The sequence below is a fragment of the Mus musculus genome, chromosome 14 (genome assembly GCF_000001635.26).
Source record: "Mus musculus strain C57BL/6J chromosome 14, GRCm38.p6 C57BL/6J".
Taxonomy (NCBI): Eukaryota; Metazoa; Chordata; class Mammalia; order Rodentia; family Muridae; genus Mus; species Mus musculus.
In genome coordinates this window covers 46071565-46085173 of record NC_000080.6, presented here as the reverse complement: position 1 = coordinate 46085173, position 13609 = coordinate 46071565, and the positions used below count along the sequence as shown (strand labels likewise).

Below are 13609 nucleotides of genomic sequence, written 5' to 3'. Positions count from 1 at the left end.
TGACTGGTGTGAGGTGGAATCTCAGGGTTGTTTTGATTTGCATTTCCCTGATGATTAAGGATGTTGAACATTTTTTTCAGGTGTTTCTCAGCCATTTGGTAATCCTCGGGTGAGAATTCTTTCTTTAGCTCTGAGCCCCATCTTTTAATGGGGTTATTTGATTTTCTGGAGTCCACCTTCTTGAGTTCTTTTTTTTTTTTTTTTTTTTTTATGCTTACCATGCAACAAAACCTTTATTAACATTTTTAACAGAGGTTCAGCTATTATTGAAACTTGTAATTTCTAAACTTAAATTGGGGCAAGTGGCTAGAGTGCAGAGTAATGCCATCACTGCCCACTGGGAATGCAGACCGAATAATTAATAGCCACCCCTCAGACGGAGGACCAGGTGCAGGGTCGACTCTTTCTGGATGTTGTAATCAGAGAGAGTGCGGCCATCTTCTAGCTGCTTGCCGGCAAAGATCAGCCTCTGCTGGTCAGGGGGGATGCCCTCTTTATCCTGGATCTTGGCCTTCACGTTCTCGATGGTGTCACTGGGCTCCACCTCCAGGGTGATGGTCTTGCCAGTCAGGGTCTTCACGAAGATCTGCATGCCACCCCTCAGACGGAGGACCAGGTGCAGGGTTGACTCTTTCTGGATGTTGTAATCAGAGAGGGTGCGGCCATCTTCCAGCTGCTTGCCGGCAAAGATCAGCCTCTGCTGGTCAGGGGGGATGCCCTCTTTATCCTGGATCTTGGCCTTCACGTTCTCGATGGTGTCACTGGGCTCCACCTCCAGGGTGATGGTCTTGCCGGTCAGGGTCTTCACGAAGATCTGCATGCCACCCCTCAGACGGAGGACCAGGTGCAGGGTTGACTCCTTCTGGATGTTGTAATCAGAGAGGGTGCGGCCATCTTCCAGCTGCTTGCCGGCAAAGATCAGCCTCTGCTGGTCAGGGGGGATGCCCTCTTTATCCTGGATCTTGGCCTTCACGTTCTCGATGGTGTCACTGGGCTCCACCTCTAGGGTGATGGTCTTGCCGGTCAGGGTCTTCACGAAGATCTGCATTTTGACCTGTTAACAAATGTGATGAAAGCACAAACCGCCCAGCGCGTCGAAACACCCTCACAGAAAGACCGCCGAACCGGACAAAGCCTCTCGTCACTCGAGTTCTTTATATATATTGGATATTAGTCCCCTATCTGATTTAGGATAGGTAAAGATCCTTTCCCAATCTGTTGGTGGCCTTTTTGTCTTATTGACAGTGTCCTTTGCCTTACAGAAGCTTTGCAATTTTATGAGGTCCCATTTGTCGATTCTAGATCTTACAGCACAAGCCATTACTGTTCTATTCAGGAATTTTTCCCCTGTACCCATATCTTCGAGGCTTTTCCCTACTTTCTCCTCTATAAGTTTCAGTGTCTCTGGTTTTATGTGGAGTTGCTTAATCCACTTAGATTTGACCTTAGTACAAGGAGATAGGAATGGATCAATTCTCATTCTTCTACATGATAACCGCCAGTTGTGCCAGCACCATTTGTTGAAGATGCTGTCTTTCTTCCACTGGATGGTTTTTGCTCCCTTGTCGAAGATCAAGTGACCATAGGTGTGAGGGTTCAAATGATACACTTATATTTTGTTGTGAAAGGAACTTAAGTCTGCTCCTTTTACAATTCTATTTCAAAATAAATTTTTATTCACTGGGGTCACTATGCTGTTTTAGATAAGGAGAAAACGCTTCCTTGACTGTGGCATGTTTTAAGATGTGGTGCCCTCCTTGCCTTTGTGTGAAATCTAAACTTGCTCCGTAGAACACCTTGTACCAGAGAGGAAGTAGTATATTGGCATTAGGGCCAAAAAACCAAGCATACAAACAAACACAGTGTGGCAGAGGCACTAAAATGTTCCTGGGTTCCTCTCTTGTAGTCTCCGGGTTGCTTTCTTTCTGTAAATGACAATATTGAATCAAATCATAAGACCCATTCTAAGAACCTTCTTGGGACCCAAAGAGTAAAACACGGTCACTCTTAGTCTAGGCACTGACAGTGGGTGGGTGTGATTTCATCTGCACAGCTCATCCTCTGATCACCCCAAGAAATCCCTGCAGGGCCCTGTCTTGGCCACTGACTCCACAGGGTTCACTCTCTTTCTTCTCTTTCGCACTCCTTTAAGAAAGCAGATGCAGTTCCTTGACCACTCCCATTAAAGGGGGTCAAAGATGGCTTGATCATATGTTTACAGAATTCTTTAGTTGCTAAATGTTCACCTTAATTCTCTTTCCCTGTGTCAGGTCCAGATTGGGGTCTGATTGTCTGGGGATCAATCCAACGCAGCAACAGCCCTTTGGACTCTGTCCCGTTGGCATCCTCCTGGAGTCTGATTTGGGTATCTCGCACCATCTGGATTCACACAGCATTCTACCTAGAATGTTTCAACTGGCTTCTTCACAATCCTGTCATGAGCTATGTCTATTGAAAAGGCCAGGTACTTACTTTTCATCAGATTTCAAACCAGTTTCTTTCCCACAGAGCGACAAGCTTGCAAGCTGAATAATCCCAGGTGAGATCTATTCCAAGTGCAGATCTCTGCTCTCAGGCATGGTGCCAGAAAGAAGGGTTACCGTCCAAATGGTTTATGCTTCCAAGATAGGTCCTTGGGGTTGTTGGTTTAAACCTGCATACTCCAAAGGAAGCAACCTGATATCCCACTGACTGGAATCCATCAGGTCGTTCAAAATCACTTTAATTGAGGCCAATAACTTCACTAAGATTTGATACTCTCTAGAGACTTTTGCCCCAATAGGTGAATTGTATAAGTGGCTCCTCCAGAACCACCTTCCACATACTCCACTTTAGAGGCAAATTTAGGAATGCAGGAATTAGAATTAGTCCTTTACCTGACTTTCCACAGCTTCTTACAAACTTCTGAACTCTAAAACCTGAAAGGTTTGATGTGGTTTCCAGCCATTTGTTAATTACAAAACAAGCAACTTCTCCATCCAGGAGGGATGCTCTGCTCTCCCATCCTGGTCAGACAATGGCCTAGTGTGGCATTTAGGATCTTTCCAGAGATATTACAATTCTTCATGATGAGAAAGTGGGTCAAGGAAGATCCTCTGTTTAAATATATTTCACCTATCAAATATTTATTAATAATCTCTATGAGCAAAGCTTTAATGAAGGTCCCTAAGGCAAGGCAGTATTCCTCCTCTCCAGGGTATACAGTGTGAGCCTACCCATGGACTCAGATGCCTACATTTTAAAAGAGATTTTCACAAACAGCAGAAAGTATTGTAAAGGGAAATGAAGCTCTGGAAGAATTGATAAAGTCTTGTGGAGGATGTGGCTTTTGAGCTGAGCTCTGACTTTACCAGAAATATTTCCATGACAAAAAATGGTGGGTGACCACCTGACATCACATGATGCCTCACGTGAGGACACTTGAAACACAGATACAGGTGGTCGTACAGTGTTTCTTAGGATGCTTTTTCATAGAACACCCACTGATGACCTGGGAAGTTGGTAGATCCACTTCAGCAAGCACCAGAAGAAGTTGCCCTCAAGAAAAGTAACTCCATGGATAATCCACTCATATTGCAAATTACCACCCACACTTCAGAAGTCCAGTCCTTAGGCATGCCTTTTGACACAGCTTAGAACCCATCTTGTTTTCTTATGGCTGACATCGTTAGCTGTGTCTCTTCTATGTAGAAACTATGCTCTTCCTATGCTTTTTACTTAGATACTCTGAGGGTTAGTGATCTATACCACTGAGAACCCCTCCTTGGTGCCGATAGGGGAGTTTAACATAGTCTACATAATGCATGCGGTATCTTAAATCCTACAATCCGAAACATGTTCTTCCCTTTCAATGAAAATCCTTCCATCTGTTTTTATGTGATCCACTAAGGCACATACTAAAACTTCATTTTTCTCCAGGTGAATAAAAAGATTCAGCAAGATCAATGGTATGCTTTAAAAGTCAACACCAGAGGCAGTGGCTTTATGGATAACAGAATGAGTCTGGGCTGTTGGGAGGATTTAACAATGCTCCAGGCAAGAAGTAACAAGAGCCTGAACTAAAGCAGTAAGGCTTAAAAGAAGGGGCACATTGGGAGGAATTTGGGAGATAGGATCAAAAGGGAGTGGCAGCTGATTGACGTACAGAGAGCCGGCAACATCTATAGGAGGAAACACGTGTCTCACAAATAACAAGAGTATCTGTACTTCTATTTGATGACTTGTCATCAGAGTTATAATCAGGGTGGACCATGTAGTGTTATCATCCAAACTGGGACATCACTAATAAAGTGAATGCTTTCACTAGAGCAGAATGGTTTCAAGTGCATCCAGATGTCAGTCTTCTGGCGAATAACAGCTTCCATGTCTTGTCATCAGGCACCGGCATGAGTGAAGTTGGCTCCCTCTACAACAAATGTAAACTTGTAGGATTTTCCCAGACATTTACATAATACATGCTCTTGGTGATCCCAGGAAGCTTGCTGTTCCATTCACTATGACTGTCATCTGGAACAGTCTCCAAGACAAAGCACTCACTCCCTTTGACATTCATACACTCATTTGATTTTTTTCACACAGTGTATTTGAGCATTGATATTCTCCATTATTCTTAACTAAAACTGGTGCCATGTGAGCTCCACCTGTTGGTACTAAGTCACACTAATATGTCATTACTAACATGAAAATAAAATAGTAGTATTGAGTACCCACAGAAGGCCAGACTTTGCTTGTATCTTTTCCTGAAGCTCCCTGCCCCCTACAAGCCTATTTCTAATGTTATCACAGATGGAACAAAGGAAGCCATGAGAGGAGACGAATGATCAGTCACCAGGTGCCATTTTCAACAGTGTTTGGTTATTGCTGTTATGCCTTTGTCCTTTCATCCTTTGTCTCTAAAACCAGCCAGATTCAACCACTGAGTTCGGAGAACAGAGCTCATGCCCTGGAATTATCTGATCACATTCTCACCTCTTGCCTTCGGACATAGGAAGTTACAGATTTGTGTTCACCTGGGAACACTTCGAGTTGATGTCTAAACAGGCAAAGGCTGCTAATCATATCAAGTAGCAATGGTCACACCAGCAGAGAGGGATGAATGGGTTGGGCAGCATGGTGGCACTTGCCTTTCAGCGCAGCGTTTGAGATACAGATCTCTGAATTTGAGGCCAGCCATGGATAGTAGTAGAGAAACCCTGTTTCAAAAAATAAAATAAAATGAAATAAAGCAACAGTCACACCAACGCTAGATAGCAAGTCAGTCCAAACCTCAGTGGCTTCTAAGAACAAGCTTTTCGCTCTTTCCCCTCAGAAGCTGCCTGGAGATTAACTAATTAAGGCTCTTCACATGATGCCAGCTTTAATCCAGTCCTAGCATCCAGGATCATGCCAGGTTTTCTTTCTTTCACAAATCATTTATGAAAGGCATGTTCTTCTTACGTGACGGCAGGGGTGTAACAAGAAAGCAAACTCAACTGCGTATATAAACTTCTTTTACACCACATTTCCTAGTGTTCCCAATGAGTCATATGGTCAAGCCAATAGCATAGGCCAGGGAGGATGCAATGTCTAGTGTGAGTCACACCAAGAAGGTAGCTGTATAATACTGCTACCTAGAATTACAAAAATATAAAATTACAACAAAGAAATAACTCAAACTACGACAAAAACGTAGTTCAAGCTAATGGAATTCAATTCTTAAACTTCATTTGAGCTATTCAAGAAGTAAACTCTACTTCCAATGACTAATTCCATGATGAAGGAAGTCTAAAGTTTGAGTTCACCACTTAGAGACAAAATTGAATCACTGCTGAGAAAGAAGAGCCTACATAGGTAGAACAAAGTGGTAAGAGCTGATTCTTGACCTACACTATACCCAAAGGCAGAGTTGTGGACTTTATCCAGTTTGGGAACCAATGACACCAATTTTGCTTAAAGTGATTGATTTAGACTTTTTGTCACATTCAGACAGAGAGATCCTAAGAGTTTTAGTGAATGGGTGAAACTGTCCTAAAATCTGAGCTATAGTGCATGATAACTAAGCCAATAAGCACTCTGGCTAGTACACACACTACATTCTTCTAGCTCATTCTTTAGCACATTCACTTCCATCCCAGCCTTTCCTGTGTGAAATAGCATGCAGTCATGGCTCTAGGCCATTTCATCTTGTCTCCCAAACAACCTTTAAAGCTATTTCTCATCACTAATATCTTAGTGATACCTTATGTAATATCTTAGCCCACTAGAAGCCTTGCATGACTTAAAACATTTCTCCATATAGAAAGGAAAAGTTTACATCTCAGGATAACCATTCAGAAGTGGCAAAGTTAATATGTTTCTGAGGAAAAAAAAAGAGAAATTTTTATGATTGTACTATATTCTGGCTCACAGCATTGCAGTTTTCTATCTTGACATTAGGGAAGAAACAAGATGTGCTTAAGAGAGAGCCCTCGATTTCAGAACTGAGCAGTTTTTGTGCCCGTCACACCAATCACTGAGTCTTGATGTGCCCACCTGCCTTGTGTGGATTTTTACAATAATCACCAAGAGACTATGAATGAAATATTCTTGTTACTTTTTTTAAAAATAATGTCTCATTTCCTAAATGTGACATTGAGAGAGAAAAACCTCTTGGCTTAGCTATGTGGACTTTATTTTTATCACTTAACTACATTGGTCCTCGTCTGATCATAACATTGAGTGAAAAGGGGACCATTTCAATCAGCCATTTCTTGGCGCAAAAGTGTGTACTACAGGTTCAACCAAGAGCCCAGTCCTCCAAGTTGGCTAGCTAGAAGTGGCTCACAAGTAAAACTAATAAAACAAACACCGATGAGAGGAATTAGATAGGTAAGGTTGGCTGAAGCAGCCCTGTCATGCACACAATGCCACACAAAAGACAGGACATACCTGAACTTGACCTAGATGTATGAACGCCGGGCTGAGAACCAAGTGTCTAGTAAAGCTCTCACTAAACTCTCTGTGAGCTACCAGACTGCATGTCTAAATCCCCCATGAGTCCCTAAACTCTGGGGTAAAGTGGGGCACCGTCTTTTCCCCAGAATCAAAAGCAATTTCTGAAGTCTAGAGCGAACTCGATAAGCACTTGCTGGATTTCGTCTCGTCACATTTAAAACCACCTCAGTCCCAAGACTCCACAGATGTCTTGGTGGTAGGCTGGCACCATCTCTGCCCTTTTGCTGAGCTGAGTAGAAACTTAGTAGAGAGGAATAGGCACTCCCTGGTCCGTATAAAGCTCCTATCCGACTTCTGTGAGCCTTTGATTGCTTAGAGTGATTTCATTTCCCTGACCCCTTTACATTACTATCTAAAACCTTTAGAGCTAATTAGAAGTGGGAGGATCAAAGATGATATATTTTAAATTTGCTTCCCGCCTCACCCACTTAAAGAATCCTAAGTAGCCCATTAAGCTGGAGGCACTTGCTGACAGGAAGGGAAGCATCTGGTGAGCAAGTTCTCTTAATTACATTGAAACATACTAACAAGAATAGAGAACAGTCCTTAATGACCTCCCCTTTGGTGGCGGAATCCACTGCAGAGTGGACAGTCATGGCTCAGAGCCAAAACCTAATGGTTAGCACTGGCACAGAGCACTCAGGCTCGCTAGGACTTAATAATCTTCTCTCCACAGAGAAAGTGTTTTAAGCATCCAGAACATAAATCCTACCACCTGCATGTAACCGAGCTCCAAAATAGTTATTTAGGGCATCACTTGGAACCCTCAGTAAATCCACCTGAGTGTTACCTTCTCCGTACCTTTCTTTGCTTTTATACATATCAAATAAGACCAAAGCTTTGCATTTTGTTTCAACCAATAACAATATTTAAATGCGACTTGGCAAAGTACTGATTTAATTATTGCATACCCCAAAGGGATAAAGAAACACAAAAAATAATTATCCTCATTATGACCTGGATGGGTTAATTATTTATAATAACATTTGTAATTCCACATTCAGCTGAATCCTCCTGCCAACTCTGTCACCCGTGCAAAAAAAGCAGAGTGAAAGCTTTTCTGTCTAGGTTAGACATATTTTCAAAATATCCGCACTTCTTGTTTCATTTATCTCTGAGTTTGATAGAGATTTTTAAGTGAAGGCTGGAACGGCTTAGCAGGAAAGATCACTTACTTCTCTCCCAAAGTACCTGGGTTCAGTTCAATTCCCAACATTCACACTGGGTAGTGTACAGTGACCTGTAGCTCCCATTCCAGAGGATCAGATGCTCCCTTCTGGCCCCTGTGGGTACTGCATGCACACACATGGTACACATGAACTTATGTAGAAACATATAAAAATATGTAAGTCAATCACAAAAAAATTTAAGTGGCTTTCACAGTATGATTAAAAATTAAGATTTTAAAATTGGTATTAAAAGTTTAAAAGAAACTGGAAAAGCAAACAAGGGAAGAAAATATCTTCACACCAAGAGTAGTGCTAGTACAGAAATATGGATATGATAAATTCTTACCTGGATGTGGAGTGACAGAAGCCTGACTCTAAACTTCCCAGTAGCCCACTCAGAAGACTCATATGCCAGAGGGAGCACTCAGCACACTGAGGAGGAAGTTTAAACTCATCTCAAGCAAGTGTGCTCCCCAGTACATAAGAAATACTCAGAATGACTCTCTGTAGTAGACTCAAAATATGTATGCAAAATAAAAGGAAGGTGGGAAGGAGGGAGAAAGGAGAGAGGAAGGGAGAGAGGGGAGACAGGAATAAGGAAGAAGGGAGAAAAGGAGGGGGAAGGGAAGGAAGGAAGAAAGGAAGGGAGAGAGGAAGGAAAGGAAAGGGGGGAGGGAAGGAGGAAGAAGGAAAGGAAGGATAAATGGAGGAAGGAAAGAAGAAATTAAAAGCTCTATGACTAGGAACCCTCGTTATTAATATCCTAGAAGATAGTAGATCTGCAGTGAAGGTGAACCAGTAGCATGTTATAGTTTAATAACCCTGGGTATTAGCCAAGACACTTTCTGTAGAATTTCTTGATGTGTACTTAAGGCTTTTATATCTATATAACAGAATTCTTATAAAGGTAGGTATGTCCAAGAGATTGCACAGAAGTAACAAAATAAGGATTGTTTGTCCCTAAATCATCCCATCTGTACCCATTGGATGATGCCCAGCCGTCTTTGCAGACACATGCATCAAGCAGTTGGCTAACGGTCCTTGTAGACAGGATGTCTCCTGTTTCCATTTGAAGTTTACTCCTTATTAAAATAGAAACACTACTAATTTGTCCTACTTATTTTATCTTCCTTTTGCATACAAAGTTCCCCTAAACCGAAAAGAAGTATTAAATCACTGTTAAGAGACCTCAAAATATCTTGGTCTTCAGTGAATTTCAATGATTTGGGAGGGGGAGACTAACCTCAACTGTTTTGAAGCATTTTATTCTCCTCCCCCTCCAGCTATCATCTACACAGTCACCTCCAAATATTGTCTGAACACCCCGACACACTATCTTTGAAGTTGGCCTTGCTTGAGCAGATTTGCTGAACGCTAGGTATACACCTACCACTCAGGATTAGAAGCAGTCCATGTGACAGACTTAATCAGTCCCTTGGTTTCTCAGACACACAGCTGGTGCTGAATTCTTTCTTGCTGGTGTAATATTGTAAGCGTCTTAAAATTAAAGCTGCCATTAAATTTCCATCTTGTTCTTCAAGTAGGCTGCTTTTTTGGAAATAGCACATGTCCGCAGTTTTATGTGTTGGTGCCAAAGAGATATTTTCTTCTACATCAAATCTTTCATGTTTGGAAAGAATAGCCCAATTGAATAGAAAAGCCAGGGAAGAATCCAAGTTGTTGGATCTGGGCAATCGCCGGTTCCCTAGAATTATTGGTGAAAATAAAAATATGACCCTCCTTGGCAGGTATACGCGACAGATGCTGCATTTAAAATGAAACGGAGAAAAACATGTGGGATTTATAGAAATTCTCTCCCTGTCCAGATTGCCTGGCCTCTACGAGTCAAATGTCACTTCTGCAGCACGTCATTTGCCAGTTCTTCAGCAAAACAAACAATCTTTCTAAAAGTCTCCCTCCCAAGGATAATAATAGAGCAGGGATGTCATGATAATCAAGAGAAGGGGCCTGCAGCGGCCGCCAGATTTTTTACAGGGAAGTTGAAGAGAGGATGAGAAAACGGAACAAGAGGCAGAAACTCTGTCGAGCCACAAAAGTGAGCCTTGAATCCCAAGAGTTCCTCATCCAGGGGAGATTGCTGGTGTGGCTGGGCAGACAGAGGTTAGGTTATCAGTGAACAGACGGATAGCTACCCCACCTGTGAAGAGACCTGATGCTCTGTTCTCACCTTCTTAAGCAATAGTCAAATTCCCCGCTTCAGGCCCACAGCCATAGTCACCAGGCAAAAATGGATGTCAGAGTTTTAAATTTGCTGTGGCGGAAGTAAAGCACAGAAAAAGACATAGATTAAGCCTTTTATCCCTGATAAGGAACTCTGAGGGGCGTGTGCTTAGGGTGGGGTAGTCTAACAGCCTTATACCCCCCAGTCGTGTAGTCTCTCCTGAGCAAGTGCCCTGTCTATTCAGTCTTCCAGGTCTCTTCTGTCAAACGCCATGGTATCCTTTTATAGTCAAGCAAGAAAATGTGAATGATACTGGGCTGTGGGCAAAGTGTGTGTCACTGAGTGCTCAGGTAAGCAGAGTTGGCTGGTGAGGGGAAATGTATGGGAATCCTAGGTTCTGGCATATCCTAAGAAGTTATTTGCCTTGAAGACAGTAAAGCACTGGACTAGGAGCATCCTATATGACATAAATCTAAAGACAGGGTAGGTTTACAAGACAGAGAGAACTCTTAGTAATCGTAATTTCATATCTTCTTCATTCTGGGGTTCTCTGGATGTAACGATAAATTCATGAGGCTAAATAAGAAGTTCTCCATTTTTGAAAAGTAAATTATCATTTTTTTTTATCCTGAATGGTCTCTAGATTCTTAAGCAGCCTGGGAGTGAAAAGCTATGCTTCAATTGAGCACACTCATTTAAGGGATGAATAAAGACTTTTTCTTGGTTTGGCAATCACTGGGCTTGTCGAAGAGGGTAGAAATGCAACTCCTCTATCTGAGAAACTCACTTGTTAAGAGCAAATTGTGCAATATCTTTGTTAATCATCATCTCCATCTAGATAGCAACAAACGAATATTTATATACCTCCCAGGGCACTGTCGGTCTCAGTTCACATTTGGAAGATTATAATCCTCAGATGAAGGGAGCTACAAAATATAATCATTTTATTTTTCAACATATATTCAAGGAACAAGAATTTAAGAGGTCATTTGTATGACAAAGGGCAATGAGGTGACATGTGACATGAAAGAGGTTCATCAGCTTCTAATTGTCGAATACTCCTTCTCTGATTCCAGTTTCCTGGGTTAGGCAGTAATAACGCGGTGGTGAAGAAGAGAATTAAAGATTTGCTCATTCACCACAGCGTTTTGCCTTCAGTCTTTAGGAACCTGCAGAGTCTATGCCCATCCAGGGCAGCTGAAAGGGAGGGATCTAGCAGCCACAGGAACATCAGTAAGACAGAGCTCTACATCTTTTTTTTTTAATTAGGTATTTTCTTCATTTACATTTCCAATGCTACCTGAAAAGTCCCCCATAACCTCCCCCCAACTCCCCTACCCACCCACTCCCATTTCTTGGCCCTGGCATTCCCCTGTACTGAGGCATATAAAGTTTGCAAGACCGATGGGCCTCTCTTTCCAATGATGGCCGACTAGGCCATCTTCTTTTTTACCTCTTGAATTGCACTTTCGAATCCCCTATGTGTCAACAATTCACCTGTTCTCCTCTTCAAAACAATTCATCCCTGAGTTTTCCTTTCAGTACCTAGCTGCCCAAGAGTGGGGCCATGCTGAATGCCCCCTGGGGACAGTTTCCCAAAGGCTGCACTTGCTGAGAGTTTTCAAAGACTCTTGCACGGCTCGATCATATTTATAGTTTAAGTCCTGAAGGAATTAGAGAGCAGACATAAGGGTTTCCAATGGCCGTAACAATGTTCCAGAGTTACTGGCTATACCACACATAGAATTCCATCTTTGATTAGCTTTAAACTATCTTTCTGTTCTCACCACAGCCCATGGTTGAGGCATCTTTATAAGCATGTTAAGCCAAATAATCCTTCCTACCTGGGGTCCCCTCATTCCGATCCCTCATCCCTAAAGTTTCCTCCGGAGTCCTATTATGACACTTCAAGGCTCATCTCAAGACTTTGTAGTTGCTATCTCAGAAAGCCAGTTATACCATCTGGGTTCTCATAATATTCATAACAACAAGCGTATTAGCCTGGTTTTATTCATGTATCCATGCACAAATATACACATACACTGTGGACTGACAAATAACATATGGAAAAATAATTCATATGCTTACTTAAATATTTTAATCTACTATTGACATTTACATTGTTTATGTAACATATATGCTACATGTATTTTATTTACATGTATATACTTGTGTGTAAACATTTGTTGTAAATTATTATATTTATATTTATAAATGTACATATTTCCCAAGCATTTGTAGTTATTGGGTAAATATATTAAGCATGCTAAATATTGTTTAAATATATTTATAAGTTTATACAGGCATGTATTGTCATGAGTGGGATCTGTAATGTTCCAAAAGTCCCATGTGTTAAAGGTTGGTCCTTAGCTACGAGACCAAACTATTGAGAGGCGATAGAGTCTTTAGCAAGTAGATCCTGATAAAAGGTCATTAGAGAAGTCGCTGGGGAGCCGCTTACTCATCTCATGATCTACTGTGTCACCACAATCCCAAACAAAGGAATACAACCAGCCACCATGAGCTAGAGCGTCTGGAGCCATGACAAAAATCACTTATATCCTTGTCAATCATTTACCTCAGTATTGTGTTACAGTGTTGACTAATAGATGCATATACCCAGTTTTATATATTATGCATGTATATATTTTGTTAATTATGCATTAAATATTAAATTTAAAATAAATATAATTATTAAGGGTCTTGCCTGCTTCAGTCACTAGGTTATAAACTCTTTTTAAAAAGTTCAGAATCAGGTTGAGACCTGATCAGACACAATGCCCGCCTTTATTAGACACTAACTCCACGTCAGGTGCTGGGTTAAGTGAACTGTGTATTTGATCTCATTTAATCTCCCTAGCCATCCAGTAGGATTGATAATTACCTGCATTCATAGGTGAAGAAATAAAAAATCAAATGTTCTCAAACAAATGATATAATGTGCCATTAGCCTTAAGTGTTTAGGTAGGCTTCCAGCCAGGTTTGGTTTTGATTCCAAAAGTCTGGCCTTTGATCACCTCATGATGCTGGAAGCCATATGAGGATGCTAAGTCCTAGTAGGCAAGTGCTTAGTAGTCAGCAAACCAATGGTGCGCATCTGCAAACCAGTCTCTTTCCATTGTGCAGATCAGTAACATTTCCCTGCCTTTCATAGGCCAGGAACCAAGGTCTGAAGTGAATCCTGAACTGGTAAAGAAAAACACATACCCCTTTAAGGAAAGAAAACTCAGATTTCATAAGACAAGAACAATAAATGGACATTTTAACCTCTCCGCTGTAAATCTAA

The 13609-nt window shown here is 41.6% G+C and overlaps 1 pseudogene across 1 annotated transcript; it reads right to left on the bottom strand.

Annotated features, from left to right (window-relative positions):
* Positions 1–216: 216 nt before the first annotated feature.
* Positions 217–1147, bottom strand: Ubb-ps (ubiquitin B, pseudogene; annotated as a pseudogene). The gene is made up of 2 exons (NR_002875.3): positions 1001–1147; positions 217–772 (listed from the first exon to the last, which is right to left on the bottom strand). The product of NR_002875.3 is annotated as a ubiquitin B, pseudogene (transcript).
* Positions 1148–13609: the final 12462 nt, after the last annotated feature.